Source organism: Pituophis catenifer, unplaced genomic scaffold (genome assembly GCF_029215685.1).
Source record: "Pituophis catenifer annectens isolate HBS135680 unplaced genomic scaffold, rPitCat1.0.hap2 SCAF_3, whole genome shotgun sequence".
NCBI lineage: Eukaryota > Metazoa > Chordata > Lepidosauria > Squamata > Colubridae > Pituophis > Pituophis catenifer.
In genome coordinates this window covers 154,792,039-154,813,013 of record NW_027256883.1, presented here as the reverse complement: position 1 = coordinate 154,813,013, position 20,975 = coordinate 154,792,039, and the positions used below count along the sequence as shown (strand labels likewise).

General features: G+C 39.7%; 1 protein-coding gene across 2 annotated transcripts in view; it reads right to left on the bottom strand.

The window, feature by feature from the left end:
• Positions 1 to 20,975, bottom strand: part of BEND5 (BEN domain containing 5) — an 840,737-nt gene that overhangs the window by 803,482 nt on the left and 16,280 nt on the right. The window lies entirely within an intron of this gene.

Sequence of the window (20,975 nt, the reverse complement as noted above, 5' to 3'; positions counted from 1 at the left end):
ATTGGATGGCACTTAGAAAATCTGCACATTGACAAAATTTTCATCAGGCAATTGCAAAAGGCTATACTGCTTGGATCCACACATATACTATGGTGATACAGTGTGACATCCTAGGTCAGTGATGGCTAACCTTTTTGCCATCGTGTGCCAGGAGAGGGGGGGGCGGGGGAGGTTCCTACGTGCAGGTGCCCACATCCATAATTCTATGCGCCCTGCCCTGCATATGCGTGTGCAACCCCCCTCCCCCACCCCCACCCCGCTCTTGGTACGTGATGGCCTGGTAGGTCCATTTTTCTTTCTTACCTGGCTCCAGATCCTCTCTATGCATCTGGGAAGGGTGAAAAGAGCCTTTCCCACTCCCTCAGAGGCCTGAAAGGGCCCATTTCCCAACTCTCGGTGGGACAGGAAGTGATGTTTTTTGCTGTCCCCACCCTCCAGAGCCTCTCTAGGAGTCTCTGGAGGCTTGGGACAGCAAAAAACATCACTTCCTGTCCCAGCGGGAGTTGGGAAATGGGTAGTTTCAGGCCTTTGGAGGGCCTCCGAGGGAGTGGGAAAGGCTGTTTTCGCCCTCCGCAGATGCATAGAGAAGATCTGGAGCCAGGTAAAAAAGAAAAATGGGCCTTCCCCCCCCCCAGCCCCTCCGGAGGCAGGAAACAGCCTGTTTCTCTACTCCTGGTGGGCCCAGAAGACCCGAAAATCAGCTGGCTGGCATGTGCATGCATGCCAGAGCTGAGCTGAGCTGGCGTACCCACTGATATGGCTATAGGTTCGCCATCACTGTCCTAGGTCCTTGAGAAGAATTTGATGTGTATGAAGGCCAACAACAATTAAAAAACTGGCAGCTGTGAGTTCACAAAATTCTATATATAATAATAATAAAAAAAAAAAGATGCCGTATTAAGTTTTTAGAGTGCCTGGAAATAAATTAAAATGGGATATTCTTTTATAACATGCTTAAGAATTGATCCAATATTTCAATATAATGGAGATAAGGTGCAGTAAACTGACTTCAAAAGGAAAAAAAAAACAGGATGAGAAAGTAAGCAAAAAACAGCAAAGTGCCCTGTTCCATAAACCATAAGATACTTTACTTGTGGAGCTTCCCAGTGTTCAGTCAGACAAGTTCAATGATTACACAGTTCCTTTTCTCCAAAACTCCTGATTTTATTACAATTTCCTGGAACTTTAGTAATCCCCTTTTGGTTCCTTTGCTACTTCTAGATTGATCTTCTGTTAATCAGTTATCCAATCTCATATATAGAATGTTATGGATGTGAGAGAAAGTCAATTAACACTTCTCTATAAAGATAGTCCTTGACTTACTATTATTCATTTAATAGCAATAGCACTATATACCACTTTACAGTGCTGTACAGCCTTCTCTAAGCAGTTTACAGAGTCAGCATACTGCCCCCAACAATCTGGCTCCTCATTTTACTCACCTTGAAAAGATGGAAGGCTGAGTCAATCTTGAGCCTGGTGGGATTTGAACTGCCAAACTGCAAGCAGCTGGCAGTCAAAAGTAGCCTGCAGTATTGCACTCTAACCACTGCGCCACCAAGGGTCTAATGACCCATTCAAAGTTAAAACAGCACTTTAAAAAAGTGACTTATGACTGATTTTCACACTTACAACTGTTGCAGCTTCCCCATGGTCGTGTGATCAAATTGAGGCACTTAGCAACTGGCATGTATTTATGACAGTTGCACTGTTCCAAGATCATGTGATTACTATTTGTAACCTTCCCATCTGGTTAAAGCAAAGTCAATGGGGGAAGCCAGATTTACTTAACAACCACTTAATATATGCAGTGATTTGCTTAACAACTATGGGCAAAGAAAGTTGTAAAATGAGGCAATACTCACTTGACAACTGTCTTGCTTAGCAACAGAAATTTTGATTCAATTGTAGTTGTAAGTTGAGGACTACCTGTATACAATTTCCCCTGTTACCCAACCCCCAAAAATCTTCTGCTATTGGTCCTTCTGTCTTTTTTCTTTTTACTTGAAAGAAAAGTTGCACAATAACATTCATTAACACTGGTGAGTTTTTCCAATTTGGAAGCACAGTGGATTACTATACAAATACAGAAAACTAAAAACAGATTCTATACAAATGCAAAACAGTGAAATATATCCTTAGTAGTAGCAGAATATCTGAGAAATGACATATGTTCAGTATGTGTTAGATTATTTCAAGTTCTAAATTATATAATACTTTCGTAGCAATAATACAGCATTCAAATTGGGGATCTACAGAATATTTTCAATCTGAAATATTTTAAGCATTAAATGCTCTATTTTGAATTTGAAATAGGTTTTTCTGATCAATACAGAAGTCCCTTGATTTTCAAACAAGTGTTTTAAGTTCAAACAAGGTCAATTTCAAAGTTGAAATGCTTTTAAAATATTGAGTACCAGAAATGTTTTAAATTCAAATGGATTGTACAACCCTGGTCAAAATTGATAGATACCTGCATAATCACAAAGTATTACTTGAGGCACAAAGTTTTAAAATAATTTTTAAATGAACCACTCTTCAGCTTACACTGGGATTTTAAACTTTTGTCTGCATCTTATTTTCACATTTTAGTTATAATGAGACCATAATAAAGCTATTAGAATCATCCATGCAGTCTTGAGATACTGTACATGAATGTACCTAAAAAGTATTGGCTTTTTTTTTAAAAAAGTTCATCCTTCAGAGAAGTAAATAAAATGTCTTAATCTTCTAATATAATAAAATCTATTATTTTAAAGCTATTTATTTTATTTATTTATTTATGTTCATAAGGCATATTAATATTATAAAAAAGTCATAGAGGCTGACTTTTAGCATTATTCATTCATCAGTTGCTGCTCACAATCGCATTAGCTGTTTATATAAAGCTACTGTATTATTTCATGTACAATTATAAAATAACATAAAAGTGGATATCATTTAGAATTATGTATATAAAGAAAAGGAGTAAAAATACTGCTTCGGTTATCTCTCAATATATTCTCAGCCCATCATAAAATGTTAAAACAAATCAGAAAGACTATAAGTCATAAACAATGAAATCCTGTTTCAATAAAATGCTAATTGGAGTTTCTATATGTGCCAAACAATTACCATAAAAATGCAACAAAAAAAATTAGATACATTAAGCAATTTTAAAATCTTCTTAAAACACACATTGTGCTTTTCTACAGAGAATTTTAAAATGAAAAAAATAGTCCTTGAGGGTCTTAGACAAGCCTCAGGCAATATAAAAGAAAAGGTCAAATACACTGCTAAAAAGGACTGTTATCTTCAGAACAACAACTTATCAGCCAGCTTGCAGCCCTGCTTATTTACAGTTATTGGTCCCAGAGGAAGTGCACTTCAAAACAGGCCACGATTACTTTGTAATGAGATTGCCAGAAATGGTAAAGGAAACTAATTTGTAACAATGTGCTGTCCCTTATATACAAACTTTTACAGACACTTTTGTTTTTGGCCAGCAATGAATAACTAACTTTGCTCTAGCAATAAGCTGTGAAAACAAAAATGCACTTCAAAGACTAACTTGCAGTCACGAATGTGCTGAAATATCAGTAATTATCTCTCTCAGCTACCCATTACACTATTCATGACGATGATCAATTCCCCTGTGGTGGTTACACAGAATAGACATTTCAAAGGATGATTTGCACATGTAAATTAACACTATTTGGAAGAAAATAGGTTGCACCTGTCACAGATTAGTAACAAAAGGTCAGATGCCCTCTTTTCTACTTAAAACACCCAAGTATTATGTGCCTTGCTTCTAGAATATAATTTTGGGTTAACTAAATATAGAATAGCAAGCAGCACAATGAACAAAATTACTGGTATATAAAGACTTAAATCTTAACTAAAAGGTCCCAGTAATCTATTCTTCAAAATAAGTAGCAGTAACCAGAACACTGTCAAATAATTTTTCAAAAGTATTTTTGTCAATATTGTCAGTATTTTGCCAGTTTTCATTTTTTATCTAAGGAATAATAGTATCAACATAGAGGCAATAAAATTATTGATAACCATATAAAACTTTTTTAAAAATCTATGCTTTCAAAGATACTGAAAATTTATTGAACTTTCTATTACAAGAAATAATGAATACTGGATTTTTCACTGCAGGTAATATAACAGAAAGTTCTTTTAGAGATCTATAGTTCTGTTCAAAAATATCATCTTAGAGAGCCTCTCTTGAATTCCAAACAATTTTTATTTGTATTTATTTGTAATATTAAAAAAAATATAAAATGAAGAGAATCAAATACATATTTTAGACAAAAGATATGGCAAGAATGCTACTCCATATCTAATTCTCCTCCATATTGTTGTGCTGAAAAGACATGGCTATATAAGAAGGCATTTGGAGATGTGGAGATTTAATTTACTGCACAGAAACCATGTTGTCATGGTTTCTGGGGTGTCTATAAGTTGGAGGTGTTACTTTTATTTTAAAATTTGTTGTTGTTTTGTAAGCCATTTAGAATGGCTGGATATTAAAATTCAGCAAATTAGCAAATAAATAAATAAATAAATAAAATCATATATATACATTATGCAATTGCTTTGACTAACCTTGAATTTTTTGTTTTCCTCCCTAGAGGAAAGGCTAGAAAATATAATCCTCCCTAGAGGAAAGGCTAGAAAATATAAGAACTGGGTATTCCTGTTTGAACTCAGCATGTTAAAAACAAGAAAAAAGTCAAGGAAACAATTGGTCCATTGCTAGGAGAAGGTGGCAAGAAGGTGACAAGCAACAGGGAGAAAGCAGAACTACTTAACTCATTTTTTGCATCTGTCTTTACACAAAGGGAAAAAAACAGTCCAACCGATCAAAAACAGCACCACAAAAAACAAACTAGGAACACAAGTTAAAATAGGGAAGAAAATAGTACATGAACACCTGTCTACTCTAGATGAGTTCAAATCACCAGGACCAGATGGATTACACCCCAAGGTTCTGAAGGAACTGGCAGACGAGATCTCAGAACCACTGAACTGTATCTTTCAAAGATCCTGGAGCACGCACTGGAAAACTACAGACCTATCAGCCTGACCTCAATACCAGGGAAGATTCTGGAAAAAATAATCAAGCAACGAATCAGCGAACACCTAGAAGCAAACAAAGTAATAATGAAAAGCTAACATGGGTTTGTCAAAAACAGATCATGCCAGACTAATCATTTGCATTCTTTGACAAAGTGACAAAATTAGTGGACCAGAGGAATGCTGTTGATATAATTTACTTGGACTTCAGTAATGCATTTGATAGACGATAACCTACTACTAGATAAAATAGAAAAATGTGGGTTAGACAGCATCACCACCAGATGGATTCGTAACTGGCTGACCAACCGCACTCAACGTGTAGTTCTAAATGGAACTGCATCTACATGGAGGGAAGTATGCAGTGGGATATCCCAAGGCTCTGTTTTAGGCCCAGTACTCTTCAACATCTTCATCAATGATTTGGACGACAGACTAGATGAGGAATTCATCAATTTTCAGACAACACCAAGCTAGCAGGAAGAGCCCACACTCCGGAAGATAGGCTCAAGATACAGAAAGATCTTGACAGATTTGAACATTGGGTGCTATCTAACAAAATGAAATTCAGTGGTGAAAAAAGTAAGGTTCTACATTTCAGCAACAAAAACAAAATGCATAGGTACAGTATATGTGGTACCTCTTTCAATAACTGTGAGAGGGATTTTGGAGTCCTAGTGGACAACCATTTAAATATGAGCCAGCAGTGTGCTGCAGTTGCCAAAAAAGCCAACACAGTTCTAGGCTGCATAAACAGAGGGATAGAATCAAGATCACGTGAAGTGTTAATACCACTTTATAATGTCTTGGTAAGGCCACGCTTGGAATACTGCATCCAGTTTTGGTCGCCACAATGTAAAAAAGATGTGGACTCTCAGAAAGAGTGCAGAGAAGAGCAGCAAAGATTATTAGGGGACTGGAGTCTAAAACTTATGAAGAACGATTGCCGAAACTGGGTATGTCTAGTTTAATGAAAAGAAGGACTAGGGGTGACATGATAGCAGTGTTCCAATATCTTAGGGGCTGCCACAAAGAAGGGGGAGTCACGCTATTCTCCAAAGCACCTGAGGTCAGAATAAGAAGCAATGGGTGGAATCTAATCAAGGAGAGAAGCACCCTAGAACTAAGGAGAAATTTCCTGACAGTTAGAACAATTAATCAGTGGAATAACTTGCCTCCAGAAGTTGTGAATGCTCCAACACTGGAAGTTTTAAAGAAGATATTGGATAACCATTTGTCTGAAGTGGTGTAGGGTTTCCTGCCTAGGCAGGGGATTGGATTAGAAGACCTCCAAGATCCCTTCCAACTCTGTTATTCTGTATTTTGTATTATGTGTTTGTTAAATGAATCACTACAATAATTAAGCAAATCATGTGGTTATAAGTGAATCCAGCTTCCCCAGTGAACATTTTTTACCAGAAACCAGTAAAAAAGATAGCAAATCACAACCTCGTGATTGCAAGATGCTGCAACCAGTCGTAAATACAAACCAGCTGCTAAGTGCCCAAATTGTGATCATGTGACTGTGGGGAGGGTGAAACAGTTACTTATTTCTATAAATAATGAGTATGAGACAGTGATCAACTATCTGAACAGAAATACAGCTAGAAGAGCAGAGCTGACTTGGATAACTTTTTTGAGCAGGCCAATTTGGTAGAACATAGGATTACATGAGATCACCAAGAGATAACGTGCAATATTCAAAGCTTAAATTTATTCCATGTAATAAATTAACTAGAAATGTCTCTCTTGCAGCCTAATGTTCTACTTGAATACATAAAATGGAAGGTTTTCCAGTTTACCAGGTTGAAAACACATAAAATCATGCAATTTACTATATGTCCGGATAGCATTCAAAAAATTATATTAGTAATTCTTTTGATAGAAGATCAGAGTTTCCACATGTTACTTTAAATGCACCACCTTGGAAGCTCTCATTTTCTCTTTCCAACTGAAAATGCTATCTGGTTTATGTGGTATTCTTCACACCCTTCATTTTGCATAAATTCCTGGTATTTTTAAAGTGACATTTAAAAACATACTAATATATTTTGGTATTTTCTTATGATTAGACTGTTTTTGAGTGTAGCCTTTGCCTGTTATTTCACTTTACCGAATATATAAGCATTTTTTAAAATTTCAATGTATTTCAGGTTTTGTAGCAAATTAAACATTAATCTTTCTCTGCAAATGTCAAGTGATATTTAAATGTTTTTCTGGCAGATAAATGATTATTAATATTAATGCAGTGAAATTACAGTTTTGTCCTTTCTTTGATATTTATAAAAATACTAAGAATGTCAAAATAGTTCTTAAGAAAAATAAGTTATTGGTTTACTATCAAGTCCCTATTAACATGAAAGGAAAAAAGCAAGTCTTAGAAAATATATTCATTACATGGGGGTGGGGGAAGGAGTGAAATTGAATTTCCTATAATTTATGTTTATATATTGTGAGAAGGATCTTGGTATCCTAGTAGAAAATGATTTAAATATGAGCCACCAGTATGGTGCAGCTACCAAAAAAGCCAGTGGTGGGATTCAATTTTTTTAACAACAGGTTCTGTGGGCGTGGCTTAGTTGGGGGTGTGGCTTGGCAATCATGTGACTGGGTGGGTGTGGCTAGCTGGTCACGTGACTGTGTAGGCGTGGCTAGCTCGTCATGTGACCGGGTGGGCGTGGCTATGTGCATAAGGACTACTCAGAGGGCTGAAAAAAGTCATTTCTGACTGGGCCTCGCACTTTTGACCGGTCCTCACACTTATGACCATCCTCACATTTATGCCCATGCAGCTTTCTTAACAACCATGTCACTCATTTCACAACTGCTTCTCTTCACTATGGTGACAAGATAGGGCAAAAACGTAAAATGTGAGGACAGTCGTAAGTTCGAGGACTGGTCAAAAGTGCGAGGACCAGTCAAAAATAACTTTTTCAGCCCTCTGAGTAGTCCATATGCACAAAAGGACTACCCAGAGGGCTGAAAAAAGTGATTTCTGACAGGTCCTCGCACTTTTGACCGGTCTTCGCACTTATGACTGGTCATCATTTATGCCCATTGTAGCATTCTTAACAACCATGTCACTCATTTCACAACTGCTTCTCTTCACCATGGTGACAAGCTAGGGCAAAAACGTAAAATGTGAGGACAGTCGTAAGTTCGAGGACTGGTCAAAAGTGCGAGGACCAGTCAGAAATAACTTTTTCAGCCCTCTGAGTAGTCCATATGCATAAAAGGATACAGCAATAGAGAGGGATGAAGGAAGGGAAGGGAAATTAGAGTAGGAGGGAGGGTAAGAGAGGGAGGAAGAGAGGAGGAGAAGGAGAAAGGAAGAGGAAGTAGGGAGGAGAAGAAGAGGGAGAGGAAGAGAAAGTAAGAAGGAAAGAAAAGAGAGAGGTGGTAGGTTTGAGGAGAAAGATTGCTGTACAATAAAAAAGATGAAAGGGAAGAAAGCCAACCCCAAACAAATATAAAGATATTAAGATAAAGAATGAATTGTTAAACTTTAAAGAATAAAAGAGAACAAATATGAATAAATAACAATAATTAGAAACACACATACAAACATACAATGTATTTTCTTTGAACAGAGTATTTGGCCGGTTCACAAATTTAAACAGTGTTTAGTCATTTCAATTAAATTTACAATTTCTATGTTTCCTTTTTGCCATGTTTATTCCTCATCTATTTTTGTAAAAAACCAATATTACCCTTCATCCTCATCTCTAATCTTAATCAAATTCAATTTTTCCCTTCTATTCTATATTATACCCCTTCCCATTGTCATCTATTTTTATATCCATCCTCACATTGGTTAATTATGTAATATTAGTTGTTTAATATAAATTCAACATTTTAATATAAATCAATTAGTTATATAACTACCTTTTTTGTATATTAATCAATATGAACATGAATATTCTAATTATTTCCATGCAATCCAATTTCTTACAAATCAATTAATTATATTTACCAATAATAATAAACTAAATAATTTCCCCCATATATTCCTCCAAACCACAACTTAACCATTTCTGCTTTCAGAAATATACAATTAATAGTATCTCAATTATTACAATTCCCTAGTTAAATAGAGCTTTTTTTCTTTTGTGTTTTAAAATCTTGAACTCTCCTCTTTTTCCCTAAAGAGGAACTACCTCTTTAGGGAAAACTACCTTTCCACTAAAGATAGTTTGCACCTACCTTTTTTGGTGAGGAAAAAGAAAAGAAATCTGCCTGCCTAATTTTCCAACGTTCCAGCAACAGTAAAGCAGGCTTTTACTTTCTGTTTCGTTTTTCAGGATAGATAGGGGGGAAAAAAATCTGCACTCTTTGCAAGGAAGCAGCAGAGCCCTGAGCAAAACAGCTGAGACAAATCAGCTGAGAGCCGGGAGGCCGATAGAATCAAGGGGCTAATTAGCCTATGCTGAAGCTCCGTGGGCCAATAAAATTACAAAAAAACACAGAACCATTTGTTAAATTGCTGGCTCGCCCGCCCCTCGCCCACCACTATTTATTGGCAATAAATAGTGGTGCGGAGGGGCGGGGCAAGCCAGCAATTTAACAAACGGTTCGGCTGCACCACTGGCTATAGGACGGCCCTTTGAAGCCCCGCGGCAAGAATTTAAGCAGTTTTTTTTTCCTCTAGCCATCAGCTGGGACTCCGGAGGCAGCAATAGATTGGGAGTGGGCGGGGTAAGCGAATGGCCGGCGATCCAACAGAGCAGAGAGTGAGGGTGAGTGAAGGCGTGGAAGCTGCTTTCTCCATCCTGCTCTCTTGCGTCTGGAGCCGGTGGGGAACCATGTGGCAGCCCACGTGGATCCCAGACAGCGGAACTCAGGCTAGGGAAGGGGTGGGCAATTGTGGCTCTTTTACAACCTGTGGCCTTCAACTCCCAGAATTCCTGAGACAGCCAAGCTGTCTCAGGAATTCTGGAAGTTGAAGTCCACAGGTTGTAAAAGAGCCACAATTGCCTACCCCTGGCTACGGTAGGCTGGCGCCGCGCGGGTGGGAGGCGGGGCGGGGCAAGGGGCGGGCGAGCCAGCAATTTAACAAAGGGTTCGGCCGAACCCCCTAGAACCCCCAGAATCCCACCACTGAAAAAAGCTAACACAGTCATAGACTGCATCAATAGAAAGAATCAAGATCATGTGAAATGTTAATACCACTTTATAATGCCTTCTTGATAAGACCATACTTGGAATATTGCATCCAGTTGGTCGCCATGATATAAAAATGTTATAGAATATCCTGTTTGAGCAGTGGGTTGGAAGAGAAGACCTCCAAGGTACCTTCCAACTCTGTTATTCTGTTATTTATAGGATAAAATTGTAGTTTAAGTTTAGACTTATTTTGTAGTTATTAAAATGAATGATCATTGCCAATGTCAATATTAATTGCATTAAATGAAAATAAACTGATCAACAATATACAGGTAGTCCTTGACTCACAACCACAATTGAACCCAAAATTTCCATCACTAAGCAAGACAATTGTTAAGTGAATTTTGCCCCATTTTACAATCTTTCTTGCCACAGTTAAGTGAATCATTGCAGTTAAATTAGTAACATTATTAAGTGAATCTAGCTTCCCCATTGACTTTGCTTGTCAGAAAATCATAAAAGATGATCACATGATCACAGGACACTGCAACCAACATAAATACATGTCAGTTGCCAAGCACCTAAGTTTTGATCATGTGACCATGGGGATGCTACAATGGTCGCTAGTGTGAAAAATGGTCTTAAGTCATTTTTTATCAGTGCTATTGTAACTTCAAATTGTCACTAAATGAATGGTTATAAGTTGGGGACTACCTGTAGATAGGCAAAGCATAAAACTGTTTAATTTCATATAGATTTCTACAAAATACCTAGAGATACATTAAGATTAAAGTGTGATAGTCAAATCCAAATTTGAAATTTCATTTTCATTACTTTATAAAAGTAGAGATAAAATTTAATCTAGTTTTAATTAATTGCTCTGACAATGAATCACAAATAAATCCCTTAATAGTACTTATAAAAGAAAAGATATTATAATTACCTATGCAAGGCAGTTCTTGCTTATTAACAACACTAAAAAAGGAGATTTCTAACCAGTTCTCAAACATGCGGCCATTACAACATCCCCTGTGGTCACATGATAGCAATTTGAGTGCTTAGCAACAGCTGTACATTTAAACAGTCACAGTATCCCAGGGTCACATGACCACCATTTTCAATCTTCACAGCTGACTTATGACAACCGAAGTCAATGGGGAGGCTAGCAGAAAGTCACAAGAAGCAGCCATATGACATCATATTCAATGACCATGGTGATTCACTTACTGAGCACAGCTGGAACTAATCTCATCAATCATGTTTCAGTTTACAACTACATCACTTCACTTTGTGATGGAGATGCTGGTCCCAACTGCAGTCAGTGAGTGAGGACTGTCTGCATTTCCTAGATTTATTTATTGTATTTAATTAAGCTCACTCTCAATTATTATGTGCATTGGATTCAATATTGTATCTTTTTGTAAATATATGAAGTACTAGTACACGTGTCACTTAAAGATCTCAATTATTATATGTATATATAAAAAAGGCTATCCAGTAGAAACCCATTCTATTTGAGAACACAATTTATTGTAGTTTGTATATGTTCTGACCTAGGCTTCCTGAGACAGTAAAAAGCACACAATTAGTCCCAAATACCCACTTGTTATTTCAACGGCTGTGAATTATGTTCATTCACAGTCCATAATGAGTCACAAATAGTTTGTAAAGAGTCCGACAGAGCTCTGCCACAGTCCTTCGGGATAAGGCTGATAAGCACCCACCTTTATCTCGCTTGACACGCTGCCAAAGACCTAATTGGCAATTATCTTTGCAAGGCCACACGGAGCACAGTCAAAATGGAGCTTTAGAATTTAACTGACCAGAATGAACAAAGTTGCTTCCTGCAAAGGCTCACATGACTTTGCTCCTCTTTTATGTCTTATGGGAGGGGCCAATCATACCAAGCCCTACTCCCGAGTTGTCCCTTTTGTCTCAACTGTTCTTGCCTTTTGGCAGCTCTGTACATGCACACACTGGAATAGAATAATAGAGTTGGAAGGAATCTTGGAAGTCTTCAAATCCAGCCCTCTGCTTTGGCAGGAAACTCTATACCATTTCAGACAAATGTCCAATCTCTTCTTAAAAACCTCCAGTGTTGGAGCATTCACAACTTCTGGAAGTTATTCCACTGATTAATTGTTCTAAGTGTCAGGAAATTTCTTCTTAGTTCTAGGCTGCTTCTCTCCTTGATTAATTTCCATCCATTACTTCTTGTCCTGCCCTCAGGTGCTTTGGAGAATAGCTTGACACCCTCTTCTTTGTGGCAGCCCCTTAGATATTGGAACACTATTATCATGTCACCCCTAGTCCTTCTTTTCATTAAACTAGACATACCCAATTCCAGAAACCGCTCTTTATATGTTTTAACCCCCAGTCTTTGTTGCTCTTCTCTGCACTCTTTCTGAGAGTCCACATCTTTTTTACATTGTGGCGTCCAAAATCAGATGCAGTATTCCAAGTGTGGCCTTACCAAGACATTAAAAAGTGGTATTAACACTTCACGTGATCTTGATTCTATCCCTCTGTTTATGCAGCCTAGAACTATGTTGACTTTTTTTGGCAGCTGCAGCACATTGCTGCCTCGTATTTAAATGATTGTCCACTAGGACTCCAAGATCCCTCTCACAGTTACTACTATTGAACAAGGTACCGCATATACTGTACCTGTGCATTTTATTTTTCATGCCTAAATGTAGAAAAGTAAAATACTGAAAAATAAAATATGAGGACAATTGAGGATATTCCTATTACATACCATTCTCTCCTCCCCACTGTCCCTATGAACATATATCAGCCGTCCTAGGTAATCCAGGCAGGAAAAATGACTAGATGAGCTAATTCTACATTATTTTAAGGCTAAATTAACAGAACCTTGCAAGACTCAAATCTCTTGCCATCAATTTTAGCCTGACCAATTAGGATGGGTCCTTCCCAAGTTTTTTTCCATTGATCATTAAACCATGAGGAGGGGGCCTCTTCCCTCTCTTGTCTAATTGTTCCCTAGGCAGCATCTCTTTCCTTTGTCCCTCAAGGTCATTCCTACATATCATTGTATCATGTAAGGTTTTATCTGAAATCTTATAGAGGTAGGTTTCACTCAAGATGCCAAAAGAACAAACTAAGAAATCTTAAATTTGAATTATTGTGTAGCTTACTTCATAGAAAAGCAAAAATACTCAGAGTTATTATCCAAGGCATCAATCTTATTTTTAAAATCCAGAAACAATAGTTTCTAAGCCTGTACATGTATACAAAACATCTGCTAACTGAAAAGCTGATTAATTTGGAGGAAGTCCCACTATGTTGGTAAGGGGGCATATTTTTCACCTCTTTCACAGGTAAGGTGACAGCATTCCTCTAATGTGCCAGTGGGACGACACAGGTCAAAGGTATGCACAAAGCATAGATAAATGAGGGTGGAGGTGGTGGTGGGGAGCGAACAAACGCCTATATAAACTATTATAATCCTCAATCCATTGTTTATATAACTGCACCATTCCAAATCCAATAACTTCAACTTTTATACTTGTTCTTCCACACTGCCAATGAAAAACATAAAATATAGTTTTATTCAATAAACAATCACACCAACCATCAATAATCATAAACTTCAGACACTGAACTACAACATAAATTATAGGGTATATAACATTGCTTTGTATTTCTTTGCGCTGAGGAAATTTTCTTTTACAAAGGATATTTTTTTGCAAAACAATATTTAGTTTACAGATTAGTTTATACATTATCTTCCACCTTACCATTCTGTAATCACTTTGAGGTTTTAAGATATATGTGGATTTCATAAACAACGAATCAATGCAGGAAAAGGACATCCAAAATCAGAATATTTGATATTTGAATGTTGAACTTAGTAGCTCTTCTTGGAGCACAGGATGTTAAAATACAACTATTCTTTCTAATTAACAGCCTTACATTGAAAATTATTTTACATGTGTTTCATGGTATTTCAGAATTCTGTTACATCATTACTCAGAGTCAATATATATAAACCTGGATAATAAATTACTATTTACATTAAACTTAATCTTTACATGGTAAATGACTATAGAAAAGTATAAATATAAATGGCAATACTTATAGTTCATATTTATTTAATTGAGAAATGTCATTATATTTACTGAAAAGGTAAATGACAAAGGTTACATAGACCACACCAATCAAAATGAAAAATTGAAAAAAGATTGTAAAAAAGATTGTAACCACACAAAAATCCTGTACACTATCCATCTTCCATAGTTTATCAGCTAGTTACCAACTCCAATGAAATCAATCCCAGACACTTCTCCATTACAAATGTGTACTTGTGCCCTATTTGTTTCTCAATATGCCCCTAATGACTAACTAAACTTAATTGTTTATAAAATAAGGCATTTGAGTTGTAAACATACAGTATCTTCCATCTAAATATACATAAATTAATCTTCTGTTCCATATACAAAACTTTATATAGAGATTTTTTTAAAAGGTTGAAAATCTGGGCTCAGAAAGCATAAAATTGTATATACTTAATTTGTAGTAATATCCATTAATTTCAATCAGTTTGTGGTAATACCCATTAATTTCAATACCCATTAATTTCTTAGTCCTAAACAAGCATGCAGAAGTTAGTAGTCTGCTGGAAATGATTCCATTTAGCCCACTATATTCTGTATAACCTGAGGTGGAAATTGGGAAGAGATCTTTGTAATACTGGGGAATTACATTTTTCCCTTTCTATTTTGACAAGGAAACCACTTGAAAGAGGCCTGTAAGATGCTGAAGCCATTGCCACACACACACCCCAACGCCGCTGCTTGCCTTTAGGAGCTGAAGCCACTGCAACCACCCCCAATGTTACCGTCACCTTTAGGAGCCAAAGCCACGCCCCCCCAATGCCGTTGCTTGCCTTTAGGAGCCAAAGCCACACACCCCAATGCCGCCACTCGCCTTTAGGAGCCGAAGCCGAACCTCCCCCAATGCTGCTGCTTGCCTTCAGGAGCCGAAGCTGCACCCCTCCCCTGCTGCTGCTTGCCTTCAGGAGCCGTCCCAAAGTCGCTTGCTTGAAGAAGCTTCTGCCTGACAGGTTAGTCTTAAAGCAGTCAGCTTGTGGACTTTAAGTCTCAGAATTGTGGGAGTTGAAGTCCACAAGTCTTAAAGCTGTCAAGTTTGAAGACCCCTGGGTTAGGGTTAAGGTTAGCATCTGTTTATAACGGGTTAGGGTTAGCACCTGTATATAATGGATTAGGGTTAAAGTTAGGGTTAGCACTTGTTTGTATAAGATTAGGGTTAGGGAGGAAACAAATCACCAATGTCCTAAAATTCTCAGCTTGCTACTGTTACTATAGTTTAGGGCGGGGGCATAATGAGCTATCCTAGTGTGTGCGTATGAATGTACATGGTTTCAGCTACAGTGCTCTGCATTGTTATAAAGGACACAATATTGTTCATTCTTGCAGAAAAAACTTCAAAGCCAAGAAGGCAAGCATACAAAATCTCTTTCAAGCTGGAAGTCATGAAATATGCTCAGGAGCATGGAAACAGAGCAGCGGAGAAACATTTTGGGCCACCTCCAACTGAAAAAATGATAAGAGAGTGGAGGAAACAGGTGGAACAGCTGCAAAAGGTAAAGGATAAAAGCAAGCACAACTTTCGTGGGGTTTCTGCAAAGTGGCCACAGTTAGAGGAATACTTGAGAGACTGGATCACAAGTCACCGGAACAGTGGCTTCGCAGTCATCACAAAAATGGTGATGTATGAAGCCAAACGCATTGCTACACAGAAAGGCATTCAGGATTTTACTGGATCACCATCGTGATGCTTCAGATTTATGAAGTGTATGGCCCTGCTATGCGCACCAAAACTAGAATTGCGCAAAGAATGCCATAAGAGTATGAATGTAAGATTCTGTCTTTTCATACTTTTGTGATAGACTCCAGGAAGAAAAATAATTTTGAAATTGACCAGATTGGGAATATGGATGAAGTCCCACTAACCTTTGATGTGCCATCAAATAGGAGTGTTGATGTGAAAGGTCCCAAAAGCATAACCATGAAAATCTCAGAACATGACAAAACACATTACATGGTTGTGTTGTCCTGCTGTGCAGACGGCACCAAATTGCCACCAATGTTAATATTCAAAAGAAAAACCTTCCCAAAGGAAGTGATTCCAAGAGGTGTTGTTGTGCATGTCCATGAGAAAGGATGGATGGACGAACATGGCATCAAAGTATGAATTGAAAGAGTGTGGTCCAAACATCCTGGAGGGCTTCTGAAAAAAACAGCTTTATTAGTGCTCGACCAGTTTAGAGCACATATTAGTGAAACCACAAAGAAAAGATTCAAAGAAATGAAGACTCATCTAGCTGTAATTCCTGGGGGTCTTACCAGCCAGTTGCAACCTCTTGATGTTTCCATCAACAAGCCATTCAAAGTGTACATGCGAGAAGAGTGGAACAAATGGATGGCTGCTGGTAATCATGATCTGACATCCACTGGACTAATGAAGACGCCCACTATCATTCAAGTTTGTGAATGGATGAAAACATCATGGAACTCAGTGAAGGACGAAATTGTTACAAGGTCCTTCAAAAAATGAGGCATTAGCAATGCCTTAGATGGAACTGAAGATGATATCATTTATGAAGGTAACGAAGAAAGTGATTGTGAGCAACTGAGTTTCCTAAACTCTGATACCAGTGACGATGATGAGTTCTTGAGGTTTCCAGAAAATTAGAGGAGTGCTTGAATCTTAAAGTCTCTCATTTGTTAATGACAGTGATAATGGTTCTTAATACCGCTGTTGACTTTACATGGTTGTAAAAATTGTACATGGTTATAAAAAGTGTACATGGTTGTAAAAAGTTACATGGTTATAAAAAGTATACATGGTTGTAAAAATTATTCTGCTATACTGGTATTTTATTAAATAATATATTACTACACCATTTGGTTCAGAATACTTTTTTCCTTGTTTTCCTTCCCAGAAATTAAGGTGCGTCTTATACTCCGAAAAATACGGTATATTTATTACATAGTATCATTGAATTCGGTGGTTTTTACTCCTGTGTAAGTATGCTTAGGACTTCTAATGCTATTCAGTCAAGATCAGTCTTATTCTCCATTCTGCACTGGCAAGCTGAGTTTTAATTAACCTTTAAAAAGAGCAAAACATTAAGGAATTGGGATTTATACATTATTTCAAATTCTCACATTTTTCTGTCAAAAATGATAAACAACTTTAGTTTAGTTTAGTTTAGTTTATTTGATTTGTATACCGCCCTACTCCCGAAGGACTCAGGGCGGTGAACAGCCAACAATAAAATACATAGATACAAAAAATTTAAAAACCAGATAAAATCAAATTAAATCATTTTGGCCCAGACAGATTAAAACACCCCAATAATTTAAAAACAGATTAAAATTTACATATTTAAAAAAGGGAAGAGATTAGGCCAAGCCCGCCTGATGGAATAAAAAGGTCTTCACAGCGCGGCGGAAGGTGCGCAGATCCGGGATCCTCCGTATCTCCGGGGGGAGCTCATTCCAGATGGTAGGTGCCCCCACAAAGAAGGCTCTCCCCCTAGGGGCCGCCAGCCGACACTGTTTGGCTGACGGCACCCAGAGGAGTCCCTCTCTATGAGAGCGTACTGGCCGGTGGGAGGCTATTGGTGGTAGTAGGCGGTCCCGTAGATAACCAGGTCCTAAGCCATGGAGCGCTTTAAAGGTGGTAACCAAAACCTTGAAGCGCACCCAGAAGACCACCGGGAGCCAGTGCAGCTCGCGCAGGAGAGAAGTTACATGGAAGCGCCATGTCGCTCCCATTACCACCCGCGCGGCCGCAATCTGCGCCAGTTGGAGCCTCCGGGTGCTCCTCAATGTAGAGAGCATTGCAATAGTCCAGGCGGGAGGTGACGAGGGCATGAGTGACCATGCGTAACGAGTCCCGATCCAGAAAGGGACGCAACTGGTGAATCAGGCGAACCTGATGAAAAATCCTCCCGGTCACAGCCGTCAAGTGCTCTTCTAAAGACAGCCGTGAATCCAGGAGGACACCCAAGTTGCGAGCCCTCTCCGTGGGGGCCAATGATTCGCCCCCAATAGTCAGTGATGACGTCACCTGACTATATCGGGACGTCGGAAACCACAGCCACTCGGTCTTGGATGGGTTGAGCCTGAGCCTGTTCCTCCCCATCCAGATCCGTACGGCCTCCAGGCACCGGGACATCACTTCAAGGGCATCGTTGGGGTGATCCGGGGTGGAGATGTACAGCTGGGTGTCGTCAGCATACTGATGGTACTCCACCCCAAAACCACGGATGATCTCGCCCAGCGGCTTCACATAAATGTTGAACAGGAGAGGCGAGAGGACCAACCCTTGCGGCACCCCACATATGAGGGGCCTCGTCAACACAGACTGCGACCGGTCAGAGAGAAAGGAGGAGAACCACCGCAACACAGTGCCTCCCACCCCTAACTCTTCCAACCGGTGCAGCATGATACCATGGTCGACGGTATCAAAAGCCGCTGAGAGATCTAACAGGACCAGGACAGAGGAGCACCCCCTGTCCCAAGCCCTCCAGAGATCATCAACCAATGCGACCAATGCCGTTTCCGTGCTGTACCCGGGCCTGAAGCCCGACTGGAACGGATCCAGATACGTCGTTTCATCCAGGTGCTGGGGGAGCTGTTGCGCAACCACACTCTCAACAACCTTCGCCACAAAACGAAGGTTGGAGACCGGACGATAATTTACCAACATTGCCGGGTCCAGGGAAGGCTTCTTGAGGAGAGGCCTCACCACCGCCTCTTTCAAGGTGGCAGGAAAGACACCCTCACCCAACGAAGCATTTATAATCCCCTGGAACCAGCCTCGTGTCACCTCCTGAGAAGCCAGCACTAACCAGGAGGGACACGAGTCCAATAAACAAGTGGTCGCGTTCAGTCTACCCAGAATCCTGTCCACGTCCTCAGGGGTCACAGTATCAAACTCATCCCAGATAACATTCTCAAGACCTGCCCCAGTCCCTCCCCCTGAGACTACCCAGTCGGAGTCCAGATCTTCCCGAATCTGAGTGATTTTGTCATACAGATATTGAACAAAATCCTCGGCTCTACCCTCCAAGGGGTCCTCCCGCGCTTCCTGGTGGAGCAGGGAGCAGGTCACCCTAAACAGGGCGGCCGGGCGATTATCTGATGACGCAATAAGAGCAGCAAAATAGCTACATTTCGCTGCTTTTATCGCCATTAAGTAATTCCTAATATGAGATCTTACCAGTCTCCGGTCAGATTCAGAAAGACTGGCCCTCCAACTACTCTCTAGGCGTCTTTTCCAGCGCTTCAACTCCCTCAGCTCCTCAGTGAACCAAGGAGCTAAATGAGATCGGCGCCGGGTCAGAGGCCGCAAAGGCACGACCCGGTCCAGAGCTCCAGCGGCCGCCCTATCCCAGGCGGCCACTAGGTCTCCAGTCGAGGCGTGTGCCAGAGCCTCAGGGAATGGCCCAAGCTCCATCTGGAACCTGTCAGGTTCCATCAGGCGCCTGGGGCGGAACCATCTTACCGGCTCCGCCTCCCTGCGGCGGGGTGTAGCGGTTCGAAGGTCGAGACGAAGGAGAGCGTGATCAGACCATGACAAGGGCTTGGTGACTGTATCCCCTATCTCAAGATCACTCAACCACTGTCCAGAGACAAAAACCAGATCCAGCGTGTTTCCCCCCGTGTGGGTAGGGCCATGAATTAACTGGGTCAGGTCCATGGCTGTCATGGAAGCCATGAACTCCCGAGCTACCTCAGATGCCTCACCGACGGACGGCAAGTTGAAATCCCCCATGACCATAAGCCTAGGGGTCTCAACCGCCACCGCGGCGATGACGCTGAGTAGCTCGGGCGGGGCTGCTGCCACATGGCAGGGAGCCAGGTACATGATCAGCAAACCCATCTGAACCCCGTGACCCCATTTCACAAGGAGGGATTCACAGCCGTCTGAGGAACAGTGGCCTCCCTCGGTCTCAGACCTTCGTTAATGATAACCTTTATAGCAGAGGTATAGAAACAATACAACAAAGTCCAAAGAAATGGGGCTACTTGCTGCAGGTATAGAGCATCTCTCTTAACATACTTTCTGCCTTGCACTCACCGCAAACTTCCTGCACACTGTAGTTAGTCTCTAAAATAGCCTCCTGTCCCTTTCCTGCAATGGCATCTCCTTTAAAAAACATTTAAAAGGCATTGCAACCAGGCCTTCATATGGCTTATTTTAATGTTCTGCAGTGGAGAACATAATGTCAAGATAAGGGGATAACCAGGAATAAAGACTTTTCTTTTTATCATAGCAAAGAAAGGGAGTAAGAATTGGGGAAAAGATTAAGCCCATGAAGTTACTAAACTACTTAGGATGATAAAAAAACAGAAGGATTACAAAGAAGGGTGAATTTAGACTAATCCAATGGTGAATCAAATTTGGATTAATACAATTTGAAGAATACATTAGGATAAAGGCTAGATAGAAGAAATGGAAATTAAAAATAATACAGTTGGGAAATACTATAACAACCTTGGATATATTGATCAGCATCAACTGCCCAATAAGGGTCTCAAAATTGGCAAGATGACAAACAGGCAATGCTTGTTCCTTTTAAAGGTGCTTATTAAAAAATGGATGGAGCCCTTATCATAAGGCTCCATCAACCATCTTGGTAAGTTTGGCACAAACAGTTCTGTGAATATTGATGTTGACAGTACCATTTTGTTGGCTAGAAACAAGGAAGAAATCTCTTGTGGAAGGTTAAAGAAGAAAGTACTAAACCA